The sequence below is a fragment of the Sceloporus undulatus genome, chromosome 3 (genome assembly GCF_019175285.1).
Source record: "Sceloporus undulatus isolate JIND9_A2432 ecotype Alabama chromosome 3, SceUnd_v1.1, whole genome shotgun sequence".
Taxonomy (NCBI): Eukaryota; Metazoa; Chordata; class Lepidosauria; order Squamata; family Phrynosomatidae; genus Sceloporus; species Sceloporus undulatus.
The window spans coordinates 26934649-26956762 of record NC_056524.1 but is presented as its reverse complement, the minus strand read 5'-3'; the positions used below and the strand labels follow the sequence as shown (position 1 = coordinate 26956762).

General features: G+C 38.8%; 1 protein-coding gene across 5 annotated transcripts in view; it reads left to right on the top strand.

Moving 5' to 3' along the window:
- ARHGAP20 (Rho GTPase activating protein 20) overlaps positions 1–22114 on the top strand; it is a 118535-nt gene that overhangs the window by 2062 nt on the left and 94359 nt on the right. Inside the window, exon 1 of one of the 5 annotated variants that reach the window (XM_042460164.1) lies at positions 4738–4836. The exons of 1 other annotated variant lie outside the window; for it this stretch is intronic. The gene's annotated coding sequence lies outside the window, so the exon portion shown is untranslated. Of the gene's footprint in view, positions 1–4737; positions 4837–8878; positions 8904–11601; positions 11621–21857; positions 21879–22114 lie in introns of those variants that run through there. 3 more of the 5 variants (XM_042460166.1, XM_042460167.1, XM_042460163.1) reach the window with 3 other exon arrangements.

Below are 22114 nucleotides of genomic sequence, written 5' to 3'. Positions count from 1 at the left end.
AAGAGAAGGTGAACTTGGGAATTCACCCATTGGCTTGTCTGCCTGCACATGTACAAGTATGGATGTATGTGTATATAAGAGCCAGCCCCTATGGGGACCTCGCTGAAGCTCACACCTCTCCACAGAGGCTCTGGGGATTGGGATAGCATGACTTTGCAGTTTGACCCCCCACTTTCAATGCTGCAGCTCCATCCTATGGGAATCCTGGGATTTGTAGGTGTACGACATTTTCTGAGCCAAAGAATGCTAGTGCCTCACCAAACAACAAACCCCAGGATTCTGTAGGAAGAACCTTGGCAATTAAAGTGGGGTCAGACTGCAGTATGTCAACAGTGTAGATGCACCAATGTGGTGCTTACTCAAGCAGGAGTCTTCACATCCTCCTCTGCCCCAGCGTCAGCTGGATCTCATCACTGCCTTGCAGTCGTGACCGGGAAAGACCGCCTACGTATCACCAAAAACCTTGATTTTGCTTCTCTTCCCTGTACATCATGTTCCTTAAAGGGGAACCTTGGTGTGGCAGTGTGTGTGTGTGTAGGGAAGGGTATGTGTGTGTGTGACAAGGTGCATGCTTTTTCACCTCCTCAAGCATGATCCCTTCCAGGTTTACGTGCCCACGATGGATGAAGAATGAACTGATGCATGCCTGCAGTGCAATCTCCCCAAGCACCAATGGGAATAGTACTGTATTCAAAAGAATTCCATAGTACTGTATTAGTCTGGAACATCAGTGTGCAAAGGGATCTTGTAGCTGCTTGGAGAGTGAGTGAAAGAGGTTATAAGCAAAAGATTTCGTCGACTTATTCTGCTTCCTCAGATGCATGGCTCTGCAGCACTTTTAGCTGCTTTTCATTTTAGTGGATATAAACCCACTTCTTTGGATGCAGTACTGAGTGGTAGTACTCATAGAATGTTCAAGTTGGAAGAGATGCCAAAGGGTCCTCTAGTCCAACCCCCTGCCATGCAGGAACACACAGTCAAAGCACCCCCGACAGATGGCCATCCAGCCTCTGTTTAAAAACCTCCAAAGAATGAGAGGCCTCCGATCTCACCCTGTTCCACTGTCAAAGAGCTCTTACTGTCGGGAGGTTCTTCCTACGGTTTAGGTAGAAACTTTCCCTGTAGCTTGAATCCATTGCTCCGGGTCCTATTCTCTACAACAGCAGAAAATAAGCTTGCTTCATCCTCAATATGACATCCCTTCCAATATTTGAACATGGATATCTTGTTACCCCACTGCTTGTAGTAGTTACTCCTCCTTAGTCACTACCCAAAGGAGAGTGGGTCCCCCCCCCCATGGGTCAGTGGCTTTCTGTCTTGATCTGTATGGGTTTGAAGATGGCCACCTGGGTATTCTTAAAATACTGGGAATTCCATCCAGGATGTGTTTTGAAGAACTGCTGAGGCTGGATCCCAAAGGTCCATTTGTTGTTATTGTGATAACATATATTAGGGGGTGCGCGCGCACGCGTGTGTGTGTATATTAGGGTATAGTGGTTTGAGTGTTGGACTAGGACACTGGGAGGCCAGGATTCAAATCCCTGCTTGGCCATGTAAACCCACTGGGTGATGTTGGAAAATCACACTCTCTCAACCTCAGAGGATGGCAATGGGAAACCCCCTCTGAAGAAACATGCCAAGAAAACCCCATGATACATATGCCTTAGGTTGCCAGAAGTCAGAAATGAAGACATAATACAACAACATAATAAAATACAGCTGTAAATAAACCAAACAAAATGGATTTATATTTCTATGAGTATTCTTAGCTTTTATTTGGTAATGTCCTACACCTTTCTGGAATGTCCTCCACCCTCTGAAGACACTTGCCAAGAAAACCTCATGATAGGCTTGCCTTGAGGTCGCCATAAATCGGAAATGACTTGAAGGCGCACAACAATAGCAACAACAACAATCTACTTGTTGCTGCCAGGGATGCGGAAAGATGATGGAGGGATTTTCTGCTTCCTGAATGAAAGTGACCTTTGGGTGGATTGGTATGTGAAAGTGCCCTTGCCACACTGCCTCAGGCAGCAACATGGCGTTGTCTGACCCTGGGCGTTTGTATTGTTTGGTACTTTTGAATGGAAACCAAACAAACTGGAGAAAAGTAGGAGGCATTGCTTTTGGAGGCAGTTCATTTGTGGCTGTTGCACTGCTGGAATGCTCCTGTCTGTGTAATAATTTATAGAGATACTCCTGTCTATGTAATAATTTAATAATTTCTGAAGCCTGCTGTCTTAAGGACACTTAGGTGGCAAACCCTGTAGAACAGAGTGGGATTTCTGAATGAACAGGGTATGTGGTTGCACTTGTATGTGCTCAAACTACTGCATATATTATTATGGTCATCTGTAAAACTCTGTCAGGTAAACTAATGTTAAGGCCCCCAAATCTTAAATGAGGAAGAAGAAAGCTCAGGTTGGGAGATGGTGTTTGGCTTAAAGTAAAACAGTGAATTTGTGGCCAATGAGATATTATTGCTCTCTTGTTAAGCTATGTGATGTGGGAGAATGGCAAGGGTGCAGTGCAGCAGGTGTGTGTGCTGTGTGCCTATCATGGGGGGGCTTCTGGGCAAGATTTGTTCAGAGGATGCTTGCCCTTGCCTTCCCATTTGGCTGAGAGCAGGTGACTTGCCTAAGGTTACCCAGTGCGTTTCAGGTCAAGCGGAAATCAAACCCTGGTCTCCAGAGTCCTAGTTCAATGCTCAAACCACTACACCATGCTAGCTCCTAGTGTAGCAGGAAGTGACACCATATTTGTGCCCATTGGCTACAGCACTGTCTTTCTTTCTTAGAAACTTGCTGAAGATCAGCAGTTAATGGCTCACAAAGTGACACTAGTCCACAAGCTGTCACTTTAAGTAGTACTGCTCAACAGCAGTTTATCTGAAGCTGCCAGAAGTGGGGTGCATTAATAGTACTCCAGTGTGGCAAGGACTAGTGTCATATATGTGGCCATTGACTAAAATTGTTTTTTTCCTGGAAACTCACCACAGACAGGCAGCCAATGGCTCAGGCACCAGTTCAGGGACCATCACATCGAGTAGCATCACTGCACACAACACTAAAACCAATGTTTTATGTGCATTGAATCATACCCGACAACTTTCAGCAGAATTCTCTAACCTGACACCCTCCTGATGTGCTGGGCTACAGTCCCCATCATCATCCCCAGCCATATTGAGTGTGGTGGTTGGACATGATGGGAACTGCAGTTTGACATACCTGGAAGGCCTCAGGTTGGGGAAAGTTTCTGTAGATTGCTATATTTGGTTGAACACTTATTAAGATGGACATGTGTTGGGAAGACTGCAGTTTCTTGCAGCTTCCTAGTGTATGTGTTAGGGTCAGCATTGTGTAGTTGTTTGAGTGTTGAATTAGGAATTTGAAGAGCAGGATTTGAATCCCTGCTCAGCCATGGAAACACACTGGGTATCCTTGGGCAAGTCACATGCTCTCATCCTCAGAGGTAGGCAAAGGTAAACCCTCTCTGAACAAATCTTGCCAAGAAAATCCTGTGATAGGTGCCTTAGGGTCACCATGAGTCGAAAGGCATGCAAGTGTATGTGCTGAAATGTTTCATATGGTAAAGTAGTTGCACGTGTCATGCAGTTTCATGTACAGAATTTACTGGAGTGTAGGACATCTCATCTCATGTGAACCTGCAGCAGCTTTTGTTAAATGGTCTGTTTTTAGCTGTAATAGACTGGTACCTAATAGAAAGAATATCATGCCCACTTAACTCGGCTTAGAACACAACATGAAAGGCTTGTCCTAGGCATTCTCTTGATTTCACTCATTTTTTAGAATCTCTGAAATAGTACAGAATTTTATTTCTGTAACTGAACAACTTTGAAAAAATTATACTGCATAGATACCATACCTTCTGTAGCTGTTAATGAGCATAAAGTTTAAAAACCCTTAGAATAGTTTATGAAATTCTAAACACAAAGCCTTCACCATGCCAGTGTAGTGTGTTGGATTGGGGCCTGATTCTTATTGATACCGAGCCATGAAACTTACTGGATGGCGTTAGGTCAATCACACTCATTAGGGCTGACATACTTCGCAGGATTGTTGTGAGAATAAAGTAAGAAGGAACATGTTTGCTGCTACGGAGCTAGTGCTGCCAGGTTTTTAAAACAGCAATAAGAGACAGTCAGAATTCGTTACATGAATATAGGGATGAGAATCAGGAAGTATCCATTAACAAGATCATTTTCTACCTAAATATAAAATGAAAGTTATGATTGCTGTTAACTTAGCCATGTGCTTCTCTGTAAAACTATTCATAAATTACATGATGCACACATTTCTGTGCATCCTTTATGAAGGCTCCACACTAAAAATATGGCTTGTTTCAGCATTCTTCTTCAGTATGTGTAAAAGGAAAAGCTTTCCATTAGGGGACATCCCTTATAATAAAGCCAGTCCTATAAGGAACAAACTTTCTTAAATAAGGGACATACCTTATAATAAGGGACACCACACCTGCCAACTATGCTTGGAGTACAAGTGGAATATCAGCATAATTAGTAGATAAGACACAGGAACATAAGAAGACCTCTGTTGAATCAGACCTGAGATTCATCTTGTTCAGTTTCCTGTTTCCAACAGTGGACAGATTCTTTCAGGAAACCCAGAAGCAGGATACAAGAACAGTTATTCTCCTCAGATTATTGTCTCTCTTCTTGCACAGCTGATTCTTTGAGACATACTGAACACAGAAGTTCCATTTAGATCCCAAGTGGGTCCTGCAGCAGTCCTTTGCCCCCTTCAAGAATATGCCATTCATCTTCCTTTTTTTGGCCAGGATTTGTCTTCCTCCAGCCATGTTAAGTTTCAGAGTCAGTGCCACTGAAATTTCAAAATGCCGGTCATCAGCATGGTTGAATATAGAGTTTGGATTGGTGTCGCCTAATAGTTCCCTGGGTGATTTATAATAGATCAACCAGTGATGCTTACTAACTAGCAGTTGTTGGTCTAAAGCTTCTGCCTTCCTCTGAAATAAGCTAGATGAAAAAAAATTGGGGTGCAGCTATGCTCAGGAGCACAGTAGTCTTGAATTATCTTCCTTTACTGCCTCACTGAATTATTATTCAGCACTCAGTACTGGTTTGTGAACTACACTTCCCTCTGAAAAATAAAGTACTTACTGGAACCCTGAAGTCTGACTACCCTTGGCTCTAACAGCTGGAACAGCTTTCCCAACTTGGCACCCTCCAGAAATGTTGAATTACAGCTGCCACCATCCCCTAGTCCTACTGACTGGTGATAATGGAAGTTGTAGACAGTGAGTTGAGAGATGGTGAGCTTGAATTTCAATGTGAAATTCAATGTGAGAATCCTGTGTGGTCACATTTGTGATCAGCCATATGGATTAGTGGTAGCTTTGCTTCATCTGTTTCTAGGAACAAAGCGAAATGCCCTGGTTTACGTGGCACTGAGCAGGAACACAGTTAAATAAGTATTGGTGTATTTTTGGTGTAGCAAGACTTTTAAAACTGTTGGATTGAGTATGCAATGGACTGTTAGGGTTTTGGTTCAGGCTGCAAAATGGCTTTGGTCAGTGTTGGTATACTGTGAGGTGATGAATCAAACATCCTGTTTGGTTTTTTTTGAAGGAAATTTGAGATATGTATGTGCTATTTGCCTCCAAGTAGTTTCAGACGTATGGTGACCTTAAGGCAGTGATGGTGAACCTTTTACTAAACCAAAAGGCCTTCTGGCACCAGGTGTTATGGTCGAGTGGACATTTGACCCTTGCTCTTCAGACTCATTGTCTAGTACATCAGACTTGTGCTTGAATATCATTTGAACCTTGCTTTCCAGACTCATCGCCCAGTACTCGTACCACTATACCAAATACACAAAATATCATAGTATACGTATTAGTAATAATTGTGAGTGAGAACAAAATATTTAGCTGCAATATGTTCATCTCCTGACTCCCTTGATATATAGAAATCTAGTAGGTTCCAAGTATAGAAACTGTACCTTGATATAGCCAGTCCTATTGTTGGGCAGAGTGAGGCATCTTAGGCAGTAGACTGTAGATGTCATAGAAGGATATCAAATTATTGGTTATTTGTGGATTTTTTTTTACTATTAGTGATGGAGAGAGGTGGTTATGGACTATTAAACCTCAAGTGCTCAAACAAATTGGGTATTTTGGGTGACATGAGTGACTTGGAAAGGGTTGAAGATTTCCATCATCTGCCTCAGGTAGAAAAAATTACTTGGGTTGGCCTTGATGCCTGTGTCAGGCTAGTTTAAAATAATAATAATAATGCTGCATCTCAGAAATTTTTTGTTATGTGTGGGCGTGCCTGTGTGTGAAATCTGGCAGAAGAAAATGTGATTTATGAGTCAGAAACATGTTGGAAGCCCAGAATATGTTTTCAGTGTTATACTATTTTTCTCTCTTCAGTTTTTAAAAACTTTGGTCCTGCCAGAGTCTAGTCCAGAATAAATAGTGCAAAGACTAAAGGGAACCAAGCTGTGAAGGAAATCTCCTATTTGCAGGGTTTGCATTAAAATGTCATTAAATCCCTGCAAGCGCATTCTCCTTAGAGAATTACTGCGGCAGACTGCCAGATTGCTTATTGGGATTTTAATGCCTTCCTGGGTTATTATAGTCCACTTCATAAATATTTCCAGTCCTGATAAGTTGTGTGAGGAGCAGAGGGGGTATGGAAGGAGATGGGAACTCCACATATGCCGTTTTTCTCTTGGACACTGACCCTTAAGCACAGTGTGAAACCACAGCACTGACAAATGTTCCCCTAGTGCATTGGCCCATAAGAGTCAAAGATTTTGAACATCTTAAATCCTGTGTGCAGAGCTACTAAATTCAGATTTTTGATGTCACTAAGAAATCATGTTTCAGTGTAATGGCAGCAGAGAACGAGCTATGTTAGTCTGTTGTTGCAAAGCAATAATGACAAGCAATCTTGTGGCATCTTAAAGACTAAAACATTTATTGTTGCATAAGCCAGGGATGGAAATTGGGTGCCCTCCAGATGTTGATGGATTTCAGCTCCCAGAATTCCTCATCATGGGCTGGGCTGATAGGCATTGCCATTCCACCCCATCTGGAGGGCAGTGTAATTTCCACCCCAGCATAAGCTTTTGTGCACAAGGATCTGCTTCATCCAGTGCATGTCATGTTTACAAAAGTTTACAAAAGCTAGAAATATAGATATAGATATAAATATATTTTAAGGTGCCATAATGGTCTTTGCTGTCTCTATATCAGTTAGGCTGCAGTCCTGTGTTGCAATACAAGAAATCTGTGATGATCCCAGTTGGTGAAAGATGTCATGTAACTGAGATATATTTGGCCAATACCGGAAAGACACTCGTCCCTCCACATTCGCTGGGGTTAGGGGCACAGGACCCCCGTGAATGTGGAAAAACTGCAAATAACAAAAATACCATGTTTTTACCTGGGAGAACATCTCTCTAGATGTGTCTTTACATCCTTTGTTACATGCCCTTAATTTTCACCCTCGACTTGTCCACAGGTCATATCAAAATGATTTTGGCCCCCAAAACCTGCCGACATACATGAGGTCCACTTATAGTTGAGGATATGTGGTATATATAAGTCTTAAAAAGTACAGTACTTACATTTATCCGTGGCTAAGTCGGCCCAGTTTTTTTGGAGTCAATTTTTTGACTAAAATTTCTAGGCCTATACATATACATGAGTACATACAGTAAATTCCAAAAAAACTTGATTGTTACCATTTAATATAGGGGACACCACTTTACTATGCCATTGTATTTACTGTGCCAGTGCATTATGCTGAGACAGCTGTTTTTCTCCGAAGATCACTTATTGGAGCAGACTTACGACCTTGACCATATATCATCATTAGACATTTCATACTGACTCCAATAAATGTTACATTTATTTGTAGGATCCCACCTTCTCCCCTCAGTGCAGTTAGATCATCTCTATTTATACTTGTGTTTATAAATTTGGAAAAAGTGACCTGGGTATTGCTCATGAGTCATAGTATTGTTATATCTCATGCATAAGAGGAATGGTTTAATACTTCATATTTAATGCAAATAATTTTAGTCATTTCAGGGAAATAATAGCTGAATCACAAAGGATTAGCACTTTTAACACACAGAGAACATTAAGTTGACCAGTAGGTGGTTATAACCATTTAACCTAAGTTGGTATTATTATCATATGCTATATTTAGGGGGGAAAACTTTCATGTTATAATACCAACTAAAGGCAGAATTTAGCATGTTCACTATTCTGGCATGATTTCTGTGAGTTTAGTAGCTGCATGACAAGCAGAAATTTAGTAGCCGAGTAAGCGTTTTTTACAATGTACGCTGCAGTCTCTTGAAAGCTGCATCTATTGAATGTCAGTCAGTTTGTATAAATTAAAGGCACAGGAGCCTTGCCAGTAAACAAAGGTGACGACGTCATACTTGTCACAAACACTTCTAAATTACAAGCTGTTCCTATTCACAAATCATCTTTATGCTTGAAATCATTCAGGAGGCTGAGGACTGTTTGTTAGGAAAGATCGTTGCCACTGGGACATCTAGCGTGCAGCATCAAGCAGGTACATAACATGCTGTGACTGTCACATGTCGGTCCTTTGTCTTCTGAGATGTTTAGAACAATTGGGTTTCTCCAAGTCTTGCGTTTGCTGTTCAGCCAGAACATAACCCAGAAGCAATGGATAAGAGGCTGGTATTAATAATATTTGAAAAATCACATCTCTGCATGTGAACTTGCCAGAACTCTGAGATCTTCAGTGGAAGGCTTTCTCTTGGTCCCACCACCATCACATGCATGCTTGGTGAGGACATTGGACAAGATCCTTCTTGGTGGCTGCTCCCATTCTTTGGAACTCCCTCCCACAAGAGGTTAGGCTGGCCTCCTCCTTGCTCTTCTTTCACCAGCAGGCAAAACTTTTTCTTTTCAAAGATATAGCCATGTTAGTTTGTAAAATCAGTATGTAGAGAGATTTTTAGCACCTTTGAGACTAACTGAAAGAAAGAAGTTGGCAGCATGAGTTTTCATAGACACAATTCTACTTTCTTAGGTGATTTTTTTTCTTTTCAAGCAGGGTTTTAGTATGGAATTGTACCCATGGAGGTTTCTTATTGGGGTGTTGGTTTTGTATGTTTTTAAGGGGTTTCTACTTTTAGCTTAGCCTGTTCTTTTTTTTTTAATGATTTTGTATTTGTAACTTGTTTGATTTAAATGCATCTGAGGAAGTAGACTGAAGTCTAGGAAAGCTCATGCTGCCAACTTCTTTCTTTTAGTTAGTCTCAAAGGTGCTACAAGTTCTCTCTACATATTTGTTTTATTGATGTGATGTTTTTAATTCTGTTATTCAACTAGCATTGTTTTTTAAAGTGTCTGTTGTGAGCCACCTTGGGACCAATTTGGGAGAAAGGCGGCATATAAAATAAGAAAAATAAATGATTAAGAAGAATTCTCTTTGCTCCTTTTTGACTGAGTGGAGGGTTGGGGGAGATGGATGGGCAAGTAGGATGCACAGTTGGGAGGTATTTCCCATTGAATGCAGCAGGTTTTATTTTTATATGTAGAGTGGGATTGAAAACTTCTGAAAATTATTCTAGTGAGAAGTTAAAAATTAGTTTTAAGTGTATTTCTAAGGCACACCTCAGGTATTTGGTTCACTTGGTCTATTTTACAATATTTTTGTTAACACACTTTTCATTCTGAGATTGTACACTTGTCTCTATCAAGTGTGCATGCAGCAATTGTTGAAAAAAATGGAAAAACTCCTTAAAGTAAGGGTTGTTTCTTTACTCTTTATTTATTTAATTTGTATGCTGCCTTTCTCACAGAGTGGGATGTAAGGCGGCTCCCAGACAGAATCAATTACTGTATATACTCATATATAAGTCAACCTCATGTATATGTTGAGGGCATGTTTTGGGGCCAGAATTATGGATTTTGCTATGACCCATGAATAAGTCGAGGGTAAAATTTAGCAAAGGATCCAAAGGATGAAGCAGAGCAAAACAATGTCAAAGAACTTACAAAAATCCAGCAAACATAATTCTTGCTTTTCATCAGCAGATGGTTCATTCTTTTAAATAAGAGTTAAAGTACAGTACTTACACTGACCCATGGATAAGTTGACTCAGGTTTTTGGGGTTAGTTTTTTGACCTAAATTTCTAGACTTATACATGAGTATATACAGTAAATAAAAGTTTGACAATCAGAATTTTAAAACAAATAAAATCACTATGTGAAACAGTATAAAATCACTTAAAAGACGTCCAAAAGTTTAAAAAGATATGACAGATTGACTTCTAAAAATGTACAACTTTATGGAAATAGATAAATTTACATGTCCAATTAGAAATGAGTTGTTGGATAAATACAGCCAAGATTGGTTAAATTTACAATAACACTTTAAACAAATATGGGGAGAGCAATGTGTATATGGCATAAAGGATTAAGAAACAAATAATTTTTTTCTAATCAGTGCATATAATATAAATATTGCACTAAATACAGGGAAATAAAGTTTATTTGTATATATTTAAAGAATGAGAAGCATCAGAGAAGTTCACGAACTAGAGGTGAGGAAGTCATTTTATTTGTTATGTTTTATGTAAGTAATGTTTCTGTAAGTTTTGTAAATCTGTAACATACATTGGGTGAATTTGTAGTAATCTTTTCAGTATTTTTTTCTGTTTTTCAAACAATAAAAAACTATTTTAAAAGTTTTAAAAGACAGGTAAACATGCCAATAAGAAGCTTAGACATTAAAAACTGCTTTAATAATAAAGCAGAATTGGGACCCAGAGTGGCTCACAATATTAAAAGAACAAAATTAAAAACATAGAAAATTGGTACACTGAAATAGAATTAAAGTATTACAATATTAAAATACATTTCTCCCTCCATTTTCATGGAGGATCTAAGTAAATAATAATAATAATAATAATAATAATAATAATAATGTGGAGTTTATATCATAGAATAAGATGCAGAGTTTGGAAAAGCCACTTTTGAACCACAGTTGTAACCTATAAGAAATATTTCTAAGGCTGCATCTAGGGTCTAAAACATGTTGCAGAAATAATCCAGTTTGAGACAGCTCTAACTATCCTAGGTCAATGCTAGGGAATTCTGGGAATTGTAGTGTATTGTGACATCAGAGCACTCTGACCAATGTCTCACAAAACTACAGTTCCCAGAATCCCCTAGCATTGAGCCAGGGCAGTTAAAAGTGTTACCGAACTGGATTATTTCTGCAGTGTGTCTCGGACCTACACTGAAAAAATGATCCGGTTTGAGACAGCTTTAACTGCCAAGGCTCCATGCTGTGGAATTCTGGGAATTGTAGTTTTGTGAGACATTTAGCCTTCTCTGTCAGATATCTCTGGTGCCACAATAAACAACAATTCCCAGGATTCCATAACATGGAGCCATGGTGGTTAAAGCGGTGTGAAACTGGATTATTTCTGCAGTGAGGATGGAGCCAAAGCTATATTTTGATTGACCCATGAAGCCACTTCCTGTAACGGCCATTTTGGAGAAGGAAGTGGCATTTGAACCAAGGGCACCTTGTTCTGGCATGAATGATACTCTCTGGTGCAGTGAGATTCATTTTTCATTTCGTTTCTGGTATTTGCTGTATGTACTCATCATAAACTTTATTGTACATACCCAGTGGCCTTTACAATACACAAAATAAAGCAGAAACAGAAATATATATGGTTAAATATACAAACAGTGATATCTTTATTGGCCAACCAAAATGCACAATATACTTGTTGCAAGCTTTTGAAGCTCCACTAGCTTCTTCATCAGGCAAGATGTTACATACCAAACAGGAGAAAAAAATAGAGATATTAGTAAGATGCCTGCATTTTGTTGTTTCTATCCTTAGGATGATATGGGGAAGGAATATTTTATTTTAGCACAATTCAGGAAAAACACGGACATTTCCCCCCCACCTACTTTTTCTGCAGGCCTTGACATCTCCAACATTAAGAAACAGTACAATTAAAAGCATACAAAAATAGTATATGAAAATTTAATTAAATTATAATATTAAAACAAGTTACATGCTAACAATACAATTAAAAAGATAAAAATGTTAAAAAGAATGTTGAACCTGACTTTAAAACTATTTTAAAATAACCCTGTAAAACCAGAAAATTAAAAAAGTGTGAAATTCATAGCTATATTATAGTACCGTACGTTCCTTGATATTTATATTTATATACTGTTTATTTCAGTCAAATCTCTTAAGCAGTTAGTTAAAAACAACTGAAATGGAAATTTGATAATAAGGAATCAGTGGATGGCAGTAGAGTGAAATTTTCTTAAGAGAAAGTGAGGATATAGTGATTTGGCATTTTGCAGGTGATATTTCAACAAAATTAGTGTCATCGCCTTTTTCATTTATAAGCTGCTTTGTGTCCCAATGGTGGTGGGGGGGGGGCTGGTGACCTCTGATTTTTTGGAGCATCAGCCCCATTTACATAATCGCTTGTCAGGGAAGATGGGAATTGTACCATGTGCTTCTCTGTAAAACTATTCATAAATTACATGATGCACATTCTCTGTGCATCCTTTATGAAGGGCCACACTAAAAATATGGCTTGTTTCAGCATTCTCTTCAGTATGTGTAAAAGGAAAAGCTTTCCTTAGGGACATCCCTTATAAAAAGCCAGTCCTAGAAGGAACAAACTTTCTTTAAATAAGGGACATACCTTATAATAAGGGACACCACAGCCTGCCAACTATGCTTGGAGTACAAGTGGAATATCAGCATAATTAGTAGATAAGACACGAGAACATAAGAAGACCTCTGTTGAATCAACCTAGATTCATCTTGTTCAGTTTCCTGTTTCCAACAGTGGACAGATTCTTTCAGAAACCCAGAAGCAGGATACAAGAACAGTTATTCTCCTCAGATTATTGTCTCTCTTCTTGCACAGCTGATTCTTTGAGACAACTGAACACAGAAGTTCCATTAGATCCAGAGTGGGTCCTGCAGCAGTCCTTTGCCCCCTTCAAGAATATGCCATTCATCTCCTTTTTTGGCCAGGATTTGTCTTCCTCCAGCCATGTTAAGTTTCAGAGTCAGTGCCACTGAAATTTCAAAATGCCGGTCATCAGCAGGGTTGAATATAGAGTTTGGATTGGTGTCGCCTATTTCTCCCTGGGTGATTTATAAAGATCAACCAGTGATGCTTACTAACTAGCAGTTGTTTGGTCTAAGCTTCTGCCTTCCTCTGAAATAAGCTAGATGAAAAAATTGGGGTGCAGCTATCCGAGAGCCACAGTAGTCTTGAATTATCTTCCTTTACTGCCGCACTGAATTATTATTCAGCACTCAGTACTGGTTTGTGAACTACACTTCCCTCTGAAATAAAGTACTTACTGGAACCCTGAAGTCGACTACCTTGGCTCTAACAGCTGAACAGCTTTCCCAACTTGGCACCCTCCGAAATGTTGTAATTACAGCTGCCACCATCCCCTAGTCCGTACTGACGGTGAAATGGAAGTTGTAGACAGTGATTGAGAGATGGTGAGCTTGAATTTTGTGAAATTCATGTGAGAATCCTGTGTGGTCACATTTGTGATCAGCCATATGGATTAGTGGTAGCTTTGCTTCATCTGTTTCTAGGAACAAAGCGAAATGCCCTGGTTTACTGGCACTGAGCAGGAACACATTAAATAAGTATGGTGTATTTTTGGTGTAGCAAGACTTTTAAAACTGTGGATTGAGTATGCATGGACTGTTAGGGTTTTGGTTCAGGCTGCAAATGGCTTTGTCAGTGCTGGTATACTGTGAGGTGATGAATCAAACATCCTGTTTGGTTTTTTTTAAGGAATTTGAGATAGGTTGTGCTATTTGCCTCAAGTTTTCGACATAGGGTGCCCTTAAGGCAGTGTGGTGAACCTTTTCTAACAAAGGCCTCTGCCCGGTGTTATGTCGAGTGGACATTTGACCCTTGCTCTTCAGACTCATTGTCCAGTACATCAGACGTGTGCTTGAATATCATTTGAACCTGCTTTCCAGACTCATCGCCCAGTACTCTACCACTATACCAAATACACAAATATCATAGTATATTAGTAATAATGTGAGTGAGAACAAAATATTTAGCTGCAATATGTTCATCTCCTGACTCCCTTGATATATAGATTAGTAGGTTCCAAGTATAGAAACTGTACCTTGATAGCCAGTCCTATTGTTGGGCAGAGTGAGGCATCTTGGCAGTAGACTGTAGATGTCATAGAAGGATATCAAATTATTGGTTATTTGTGGGTTTTTTTTTTAACTATAGTGATGGAGAGAGGTGGTTATGGACTATTAAACCTCAAGTGCTCAACAAATTGGGTATTTTGGGTGACATGAGTGACTTGGAAAGGGTTGAGAGATTTCCATCATCTGCCCAGGTAGAAAAATTACTTGGGTTGGCCTTGATGCCTGTGTCAGGCTAGTTAAAATAATAAAATAATGCTGCATCTCAGAATTTTTTTTTTATGTGTGGGCGTGCCTGTGTGGTGAATCTGGCAGAAGAAAATGTGATTTAGAGTCAGAAACATGTTGGAAGCCCAGAATATGTTTTCAGTGTTATACTATTTTTCTCTCTTCAGTTTTTAAAAACTTGTGGTCTGCCAGAGTCTAGTCCGAATAAAAGTGCAAAGACAAAGGGAACCAATGTGAAGGAAATCTCCTATTTGCAGGGTTTGCATTAAAATGTCATTAAATCCCTGCAACGGCATTCGCCTTAGAGAATTACTGCGGCGGCAGGCTGCAGATTGCTTATTGGGATTTTAATGCCTTCCTGGGTTATATAGTCCACTTCATAAATATTTCCAGTCCTGATAAGTTGTGTGAGGAGCAGAGGGGGTATGGAAGGAGATGGGAACTCCACATATGCCGTTTTTCTCTGGACACTGACCCTTAAGCACAGTGTGAAACCACAGCACGACAAATTTTCCCCAGTGCATTGGCCCATAAGAGTCAAAGATTTTGAACATCTTAAATCTGTGTGCAGAGCTACTAAATTCAGATTTTTGATGTCACTAAGAAATCATGTTTCAGTGTAATGCAGCAGAGAACGAGCTATGTTAGTCGTTGTTGCAAAGCAATAAGACAAGCAATCTTGTGGCATCTTAAAGACTAAAACATTTATGGTTGCATAAGCCAGGGATGGAAATTGGGTGCCCTCCAGATGTTGATGGATTTCAGCTCCCAGAATTCCTCATCATGGGCTGGCTGATAGGCATTGCCATTCCACCCCATCGGAGGGCAGTGTAATTTCACCCCAGCATAAGCTTTTGTGCACAAGGATCTGCTTCATCCAGTGCACGCATGTTACAAAAGTTTACAAAAGCTAGAATAAGATATAGATATAAATATATTTTAAGGTGCCATAATGGTCTTGCTGTCTCTATATCGTTAGGCTGCAGTCCTGTGTTGCAATACAAGAAATCTGTGATGATCCCAGTTGGTGAAAGATGTCATGTAACTGAGATATATTTGGCCAATACCGAAAGACACTCGTCCCTCCACATTCGCGGGGTTAGGGCACAGGACCCCCGTGAATGTGGAAAAACTGCAAATAACAAAATACTATGTTTTTACCTGGGAGAAATCTCTCTAGATGTGTCTTTACATCCTTTGTTACATGCCCTTAATTTTCACCCTCGACTTGTCCACAGGTCATATCAAAATGATTTTGGCCCCCAAAACCTGCCTCGACTTATACATGAGGTCCACGTATAGTTGAGGATATGTGGTATATATAAGTCTTAAAAAGTACAGTACAGTGGTACCACCGGGTTACGAAAGTAATCCGTTCCGCGGAGCCCTTCGTAACCCGAAATCTTTCGCAAGCCGAAATTGCCATAGGCGCTAGCACTGGAAGCCGCGATTCCGTGTGAAAAAGCGCCGAAAAGCACCAAATTTTTTTTTCTATAACCCGAAAAAAAAAGTAACCGAAACAGTTTTTTTTCTAATGGATTTTTTTTCGTAACCCGGAAATTTCGTAAGGCGGTGATTTCGTATCCCGGGGTACCACTGTACTTACATTTATCCGTGGCTAAGTCGCCCAGTTTTTTGGAGTTAATTTTTGACTAAAATTCTTAGGCTTATACATATACATGAGTACATACAGTAAATTCCAAAAAACTTGAATGTTACCATTTAATATAGGGGACACCCTTTACTATGCCATTGTATTTACTGTGGCCAGTGCATATGCTGAGACCGCTGTTTTCCCTAAGATCACTTATTGGAGCAACTTACCCTTGACCATATATCATCATTAGACATTTAATACTGACTCCAATAAATGTTACATTTATTGTGTAGGATCCCCACCTTCTCCCCTCAGTGCAGTTAGATCATCTCTATTTATACTTGTGTTTTAAATTGGAAAAAGTGACCTGGGTATTGCTCATGAGTCATAGTATTGTTATATCCATGCATAAGAGGAATGGTTTAATACTTCATATTTAATGCAAATAATTTTAGTCATTTCAGGGAAATAATAGCTGATCACAAAGGATTAGCACTTTTAACACACAGAGAACATTAAGTTGACCAGTAGGTGGTTATAACCATTTAACCTAAGTTGGTATATTATCAATGCATATTTTAGGGGGAAAACTTTCATGTTATAATACCAACTAAAGGCAGATTTAGCATGTTCACTATTCTGGCATGATTTCTGTGAGTTTAGTAGCTGCATGACAAGCAGAAATTTAGTAGCCAGAGTAAGCGTTTTTTTACAATGTACGCTGCAGTCTCTTGAAACTGCATCTTGAATGTCAGTCGTTTGTATAAATTAAAGGCACAGGAGCCTTGCCAGTAAACAAAGGTGACGACGTCTACTTGCACAAACACTTCTAAATTACAAGCTGTTCCTATTCACAAATCATCTTTATGCTTGAAATCATTCAGGAGGCTGAGGACTGTTTGTTAGGAAAGACCGTTGCCACTGGGACATCTAGCGTGCAGAGCATCAAGCAGGTACATAACATGCTGTGACTGTCACATGTCGGTCCTTTGTCTTCTGAGATGTTTAGAACAATTGGGTTTCTCCAAGCTTGCGTTTGCTGTTCAGCCAAACATAACCCAGAAGCATGGATAAGAGGCTGGTATTAATAATATTTGAAAAATCACACTCTTCATGTGAACTTGCCAGAACTCTGAGATCTTCAGTGGAAGGCTTTCTCTTGGTCCCCACACCATCACAGCATGCTTGGGTGAGACATTGGACAAGATCCTTCTTGGTGCTGCTCCCATCTTTGGAACTCCCTCCCACAGAGTTAGGCTGGCCTCCTCCTTGCTCTTCTTTCACCAGCAGGCAAAACTTTTTCTTTCAAAGATATAGCCATGTTGTTTGAAAATCAGTATGTAGAGAGATTTTAGCACCTTTGAGACTAACTGAAAGAAAGAAGTTGGCAGCATGAGTTTTCATAGACACAATTCTACTTTCTTAGGTGATTTTTTTTTTCTTTTCAAGCAGGGTTTTAGTATGGAATTGTGCCATGGAGGTTTCTTATTGGGGTGTTGGTTTTGTATAGTTTTTAAGGGGTTTCTTCTACTTTTAGCTTAGCCTGTTCTTTTTTTTTTTAATGATTTTGTATTTGTAACTTGTGTGATTTAAATGCATCTGAGGAAGTAGACTGAAGTCTAGGAAAGCTCATGCTGCCAACTTCTTTCTTTAGTTAAGTCTCAAGGTGCTACAAGTTTCTCTACAATATTGTTTTTATTGATGTGATGTTTTTAATTCTGTTTATTCAACTAGCATTGTTTTTTAAAAGTATCTGTTGTGAGCCACCTTGGGACAATTTGGGAGAAAGGCGGCATATAAATAAGAAAATAAATGATAAGAAGAATTCTCTTTGCTCCTTTTCGACTGAGTGCAGGGTTGGGGGAGGGATGGGGAAGTGGAGATGCACAGTTGGGAGGTATTCCCCATTGAATGCAGCAGGTTTTATTTTTATATGTAGAGTGGGATTGAAAACTTCTGAAAATTACTCTATGAGAAGTTAAAAATTAGTTTTAAGTGTATTTCTAAGGCACCACCTCAGGTATTGGTTCACTTGGTCTATTTTACAATATTTTTGTTAACCCCTTTTCATTCTGAGATTGTCCCTTGTCTCTATCAAGTGTGCTATGTAGCAATTGTTGAAAAACCCAAAAACTTCTTAAGTAAGGGTTGTTTCTTTACTCTTATTTATTTAATTTGTATGCTGCCTTTCTCACAGAGTGGGATGTAAGGCGGCTCCAGACAGAATCAATTACTGTATATACTCATATATAAGTCAACCTCATGTATAAGTCGAGGGCATGTTTTGGGGCCAGAATTATGGATTTTGCTATGACCCTGAATAAGTCGAGGTAAAATTTAGCAAGGATCCAAAGGATGAAGCAGAGCAAAACAATGTCAAAGAACTTACAAAAATCCAGCAAACATAATTCTTGCTTTTCATCAGCAGATGGTTATTCTTTTAAATAAGAGTTAAAGTACAGTACTTACACTGACCCATGGATAAGTTGACTCAGGTTTTTGGGGTTAGTTTTTTGACCTAAATTTCTAGACTTATAACATGAGTATATACAGTAATAAAAGCTGACAATCAGAATTTTAAAACAAATAAAATCACTATGTGAAACAGTTATAAAACACTTAAAGACAACAAAAGTTTAAAAAGATATGACAGATTGACTTCTAAAAATGTACAACTTTATGGAAATAGATAAATTTACAGCCCAATTAGAAATGAGTTGTTGGATAAATACAGCCAAGATTGGTTAATTTACAATAACACTTTAAACAAATATGGGGAGAGCAATGTGTATGATGGCATAAAGGATTAAGAAACAAATAAAGTTTTATTGTAATATTTAAAGAATGAGAAGCATCAGAAAGTTCACGAACTAGAGGTAGGGAGTCATTTTATTTGTTAGTTTTATGTAAGTAATGTTTCTGTAAGTTTTGTAAATCTGTCTACATTGGGTGAATTTGTGTGATCTTTTCAGTTTTTTTCTGTTTTTCAAACAATAACTATTTTTAAAAGTTTAAAAGACAGGTAAACATGCCAATAAAGCTTAGACATTAAAAAACTGCTTTAATAATAGCAAGCGAATGGGCCCGAGTGGCTCACATATTAAAAGAACAAAATTAAAAACAAGAATAGAATTAAAGTATTACAATATTAAAATACATTTCTCCCTCCATTTTCACGGAGGATCTAAGTAAATAATAATAATAATAAATAATATAATAATAATAATAATTCCACATCACAGCCACCCCTGGACTGGGGAACGACAGACTGGAAGAGATTCGACAGCTGAATGCATTGTCCAAATTCAAAAGAGCATTAAGACCAGTCTCTTCTGGTAGGCTTATTGGGATTTTTTTTATAAAATATGTTTATTTCATTTCATTTCTTCCAACACATTTTCACAATACCTATCCTTGCAAACACTAACGAATGATCTTGCAGTCGTACCACCCTCGTTAGATCCGTTAACTGCATTCAGTGATTCTTAAATTGTGAATTTTACCTGATGAATTTTAAAATTTAGAATTCTTTTAATAGGTGCATGTCTTGTTTGTCCTTTTAATGGATGTGTGTTTTAACTAATGTCTTAATAACTGGTGTGTGTTAATGTTCCTGCCGTCGATCTGTGGGGAGAGGCGGTTATGAAATAATAATAATAATAATAATAATAAGAATAATAATAATAATATGTGGAGTTTATATCATAGAATAAGATGCAGAGTTGGAAAAGCCACTTTTGAACCACAGTTGTAACTTATAAGAAAAATTTCTAAGGTGCATCTAGGGCAGTGCTTCTCAATTATTTTCGTGTCATGCCCCCCCTAGGAAGAAGAAAACTTTCGGCGCCCCCCGCGCGACTGTAAATAGTATCATTTGTCTATAAAATTGTTATAAGTACACACCTCTGCATAACAGAGCCTCGCGCCCCCCTTTACGGAGCCTCGCGCCCCCCCTGGGGGGCCGCCCGCCCCACTATTTGAGAAGCACTGATCTAGGGTCTAAAACAGTTGCAGAAATATCCAGTGTTGAGACAGCTCTAAATGTCCTAGGTCAATGCTAGGGAATTCTGGGAATTGTAGTGTATTGTGACATCAGAGCACTCTGACCAATGTCTCACAAAACCACAGTTCTCAGAATCCCCTAGCATTGAGCCAGGGCAGTTAAAAGCGTTACCGAACTGGATTATTCTGCAGTGTGTCTCGGACCTACACTGAAAGAATGATCTGGTTTGAGACGGCTTAACTGCCAAGGCTCCACGCTGTGGAATCTGGGGAATTGTAGTTTTGTGAGACATTTAGCTCTCTGTCAGATCTCTGGTACTCTGGTGCCACAATAAACAACAATTCCCAGGATTCCATTACAGGAGCCATGGTGGTTAAAGCGGTGTGAAACCGGATTATTTTGTCAGTGGGATGGAGCCAAAACTATATTTTGATTGACCCATGAAGCCACTTCCTGTAACGGCCACTTGGAGAAGGAAGTGGAAGTTGAACCAAGGGCACCTTGTTCTGGCATGAATGATACTCCTGGTGCAGTGAGATTCATTTTCATTTCGTTTCTGGTATTTGCTGTATGTACTCTCATAAACTTTATGTGACATACCCAGTGGCCTTACAATACACAAAATAAAGCAGAAAACAGAAATATATATATGTTAAATATACAAACAGTGATATCTTTATTGGCCAACCAAAATGCACAATATAACTGTGTTGCAAGCTTTTGAAGCTCCACTAGCTCTTCATCAGCGCAAGATGTTACATACACAAACAGGAGAAAAAATAGAGATATTAGTAAGATGCCTGCATTTTGTTGTTTCTATCCTTAGGATGATATGGGAAGGAAATATTTATTTTACACAATTCAGGAAAAACACGGACATTCCCCCCCCACCTACTTTTTCTGCAGGCCTTGACATCTCCAACATTAAGAAACAGTACAATTAAAAGCATAAAAATAGTATATGAAAATTGAATTAAATTATAATATTAAAACAAGTTTACATGCTAACAATACAATTAAAAGATAAAAATGTTAAAAAGAATGTTGAACCTGACTTTAAAATTTTTAAAATAACCCTGTAAAACCAGAAAATTAAAAAAGTGTGAATTCATAGCATATTATAGTACCGTACGTTCCTTGATATTTATTTATATACTGTTTTATACAGTCAAATCTCTAGGCAGTTAGTTAAAAACAACGGAAACGGAAATTTGATAATAAGGAATCAGTGGAGGGCAGTAGAGTGAAATTTTCTTAAGAGAAAGAGAGGATATAGTGATTTGGCATTTTGCAGGTGATATTTCAACAAATTAGTGTCATCGCCTTTTTCATTTATAAGCTGCTTGTGTCCCAATGGTGGTGGTGGTGGGGCTGGTGACCTCTGATTTTTTGGAGCATCAGCCCCATTTACATAATCGCTTGTCAGGGAAGATGGGAATTGTAGTCCAGTTGGAGATGGGGAAGGGAATGACACAGAAATAATACTGTATTCTCTTTCCAAACACCAGCAGATTTTTTTCTATGACCTCTTTGCAAAAAGAAAACACACTGCCAGTATTTGAAGGAGAGTGCATAAGCAGGTGAAAGAGAATTGAGAATGCATCTAATAATATAATAATATAATACTGTAAGTTTATTTGTAACCCCGTTCCAAATTTTGATGAAAGCGGCGACAATTATTTATAAAAACATTCCAATAAACAATAAAACACATTAAACAGCACAATAGTAATACTACACAGAAAAGGGCCAGATGGAAGGGGAATCGATATATACAGTCCGGGGTCATCAATGAAAAGGGGTAAGAGAATATAGTGTGTGTGTGTGTGTGTGTGTGGTGTGTGTTATTGTGATTTTTATTCCATTATCAAAAACATTCCATGATGACCCGGAAAATTACATATAGGTTTTTTTTTATAGCCTCTTCAAAAGAGCTTTGGCTGCTACGTAAGAGCTAACAACTAAGCCTTGTTGTTGTTGTATGCGTTCAAGTCATTTCTGACTTAAGGGGTTATCATGGGGTTTTTCTCAGAAAAT